The following is a 4,025-nucleotide window of genomic DNA, read 5'->3' on the forward strand; positions in this document are numbered from 1 at the left end:
AGGATTTTGGTAAGATTTGTTTCAGAAGTCAATGTTGCAACGACACAATTTAATTATGGTAGGGGGGCTCAAATTTTTTATGGGGGTTGCAAAGCCATGGGGAGAGAGGGTTAGGCTATCAAAATCAAGCTAACTTTGAGGTGTTATCACTCAAGAAAAAATATTTTAAATTCTGAACATCATTTTTTTAAAATTTGTCAAAGGGTTGGTGTCAGTTTTGGGTCTAGTCTTTTCATCTTGTTTTAGAGCCTTGTTAAGAGTCTTGTTAATATGTCAAATGGGGTCAATTCTCTGTTTTAGTCTATCATTGGTCTCATATCTCACATGAATATCATATGTCGAAACTCATTTCAAAGTTCATAGCGCAGAAACCCGGTCTAGGTGATTTCGTAGCGCAAAACACCGATTTTGCACTGACTGCGCTACGAAATCGGGGATTCGTGCTGATCCATAGCAAATCTCATCCAGCTGTCAAATTTATCAAAATTCGCTATGTTTACATCAACAGTTGTCAGCTTATACACTTTCCCTGTCGAATTCAGCTGTGATTCGGTGGTTTTTGTCCAGTCTAGCGTTTGTTCCCTCGACGAACTGCTAGCCGCCTTCACTTACAGCCATGTATGCTCCTGTTCTCATTTTGAATGACGTTATAAAGCAGGAGACTAGAAATAGGGTGCGTTGTGCAAATATTCAAGCATCAAAGGCTGTTGCAGATATTATTCGAACCACATTAGGTCCCTGTTCTATGATGAAGATGCTACTTGATGCAGGAGGAGGCATCGTGGTTACAAATGTTGCAGGCATATCATTTCAATGCTGAGCCAGAGATGATTCGAGCTCCACGCATTGTTCGTGTTGGTCTTATTCAAAATTCCATTGTTCTTCCCACATGTAGTCAGTGGAAAAGTTTCAAGAATTAGCCCTGAGAATTCAAATTCTTCTTGGAGTGTTCTTGCAGTGCATGATAACATTGTTCTTGCAGTGTCTAGCAGCCCAGCCAATCCTCCGAAACTGAAATATGGCCGTCTGTCAAGAATTGACACGGATAATGATGAAAAAACAAGGTGGAGGTGGTTAGATATGTCAATTCCCTTCATGGACTATTCAGAGAAAGTGTAAGCTTCGTTGTCCTCAATTGAATTTAATATTTTGAAGATTCCAGTTAAAGATCAAGAATTTTTGTTAACAGAAGGTGCCAAACAGCCTTTTGAGGTGATATTTGTGTCATCTAGATTCTCCAGTGAATCAGAAAGTAAGGAAAATGCTTTTCGGGAGGATGCTTGTAATCCACTCATTGTTATCCTCCATGGTGGGCCACATTCTACTTCATTGACAGGCTTTTCAAGAACTCAAGCCTTTTTGTCATCAATGGGCTACAACCTACTTTATGTAAACTACATAGGTTCTTTGGGCTTTGGAGAGGAGGCTTTGCAATCTCTACCTGGTAATGTTGGGCGACAGGATGTGGCTGATGTCATAAATGTTGTTGATCTAGTAATTCATAAGGGACTTGCCCTCCCACGGAGGGTTTCTTGCAACCCATTTAATTGGCCAGGCACCAGATAGGTTTGTTGTTGCAGCTGTCCGGAATCCTGTGTGTAATCTCTCATTAATGGTTGGCACAACAGATATTCCTGATTGGTGTTATGTGGAGGCATATGGAAAGAATGGGAAAAATGTTTACACTGAAGCACCTTCAATAGAAGATATCACCATGTTTTATCAGTGTTCACCAATTAGACATATTTCAAAGGTAAAAGTACCCGTTCTCTTACTTTTGGGTGTGCAAGACCTCAGGGTTCCCGTATCAAATGGATTGCAGTTTGCTCGAGCTCTGCGGGAGAAGGGGGTGGAAGTAAAAGTCATCATTTTCCCAAATGATGTACACAGCATTGACAGGCCGCAATCCGATTTCGAAAGCTTTCTGAACATTGGACTTTGGTTTAAGAGATTCTTGAAATGAAGGCCTTTGGCAGGCCCATGTTCCTCTATTGGTTACGTGCTTGTTTTGTTCAGTAAGATTGGGGATATTAACAAAAAGCATTATATATAGACTACAATGTAGGGCCTAATGAAGCTTTAATATAAAGCCTTCATTTCTCCTCAGATGCATTGATCCTGAATCGGATGTTTAGACATTTATTTAACAAAGGAATTATCTTGGTTTCCACTTCCAACAGGGCTCCTGATAATTTATATGAAGGTGGTCTTCAGAGGAATCTATTCTTGCCTTTCATCTCACTTTTGAAGGAGCGATGTGTTGTTCATGAGATTGGATCTTCCACTGACTATCGAAAGTTCACTCCAGCTCATTATACTTCAAAATCAGCAAAAGCTATTCAACTGAGCAAAGCTGGAAGGCCTGCAAAATTACGGGGTCAATCATGGTGGCAAAGATACTTCGAGTCATTGGGACTACAAGAAAATGAGAGCATGACCAGAAAATTTGAGTTGCTTCAGACGCAAAAGTCCCTTTCGATTTAAGAACCATAGCTTGCATGCTTTCCAAGTTGAGGTTTGTTTAATGCAATGAAAGACGGTCATGATGGAAATCATGAAAGGTTTTGTTCAATTTATTCATTTCTGATTCAGGAAAAGATGCAGGGCATTTCACTGCTGCATGGGAATTATATAAAGCACAGGAAGATGTTGTAGCTGCTTGTAAAGAATTTGGCATTAAAGTTACCCTATTCCATGGCCATGGTGGGAGGTTCAAGCTGTGCTGCAAGTGACACAGCAAGCACAATGATGCAGAAATTCTGGGATTCGACTCTGACATTAGAGCCACCGGAGATTGATGAGGATGGTCACAGTGATTTCTCTCCAAGGCAGTTAGTTGATGGTACAAAATCAGTAAAATCAGGATATCCATTGTTAGGTCTTGCGAATACATTTTATACCTTGGAGCAGAGAACAATTTCAACCTTTTTACAGTGAGGAAAAATAGCGATGCTGCAACTGATGAAGAGAGAGGAAAATTGGAAGTTGTAGGTGAATACCACTTAGGAGAGTTTGTTGTATCTTATTAGGCATGGATCTCTTGTTATGCGTCTGCCAGATTCCTACAGTTATATTTGGAATAGTCAATGGTGTTATTGGTGTCATTGCATCTCTTCCTCAGGAGAAATATCCGTTTCTTGAAAAGTTGCAAGCAAATCTTGTCAAGGTGATCAGAGGAGTAAGGGGCTTAAGCCATGAACAGTGGCGATCATTTAGCTATGAAAGGAAGACTGTGTTTTTGAAATTACACAGCAGTTTTGTAGCGCGCTACGAAACTGCTGTAGCTGCATGTTACAATTCGGTTGATCAATTATGATTGACAAAGTGGCAAATCTTTTTGAAAGGTTTTGTCATCATACATGTATATGGGAAAGGCTTACAGCACATGAGCAACGTGGCACTCCAATAGATTGTTGGGTAACTAAGCAAGATCAACATGATTAATTGGTTCCGAATATCTTTGAGGAAACTAAAAGCAGAAAACAAGGGGCAGTCCCATACTTTTCAGGAGCAGTAATGGAGATGAGACATAAGGGCCAGAAAGGAGTTTTTAAACATCCACTAAGGCTAAACTGAAGGAAACCACTTGTCAGAGGACGAATTTTGATTGTAATAAATGCTATGCTCAGCATGATGTAGAGTTAGACTCCTAATTGTCTTAGGTTTCTAAAACTCCCAGTTCGCAGCTGTTGTATTTAATACTTAGTTTAAGTTTGAGTAGGTGTCATAGCAGAGTTCCCCTCACGTAGGAGGAGGAATCTCAGCTATGTACAGAATTCTATATATAGGAGAGAGAGAAATGTACTTAGGGTTGGAAATTTATGGAAAAAAGCTCTACTATTGTGCTATGTATATGACTCTGTTTTAGTAATACAAGACTTGGCTTTATTTCTCAGGAATCAGAAGGAGTTTACTATTCAAAATGTTGTGTATTATTTTCTCTTCAATATTTGCAGTGGTATAGATGTGTGATTACTTAGAAATCATTGATTGTGCTCTAATTTCCTTCACATATTTATAAACTA

At 39.5% G+C, this 4,025-nt stretch overlaps 1 pseudogene; it reads left to right on the forward strand.

Annotated features, from left to right (window-relative positions):
* Positions 1 to 335: 335 nt before the first annotated feature.
* Positions 336 to 2,108, forward strand: LOC149207729 (acylamino-acid-releasing enzyme pseudogene; annotated as a pseudogene).
* Positions 2,109 to 4,025: the final 1,917 nt, after the last annotated feature.

Source organism: Pinus tabuliformis, chromosome 1_2, assembly GCF_031772625.1.
Source record: "Pinus tabuliformis cultivar Carrire ecotype Pingquan chromosome 1_2, CPIR1, whole genome shotgun sequence".
NCBI lineage: Eukaryota > Viridiplantae > Streptophyta > Pinopsida > Pinales > Pinaceae > Pinus > Pinus tabuliformis.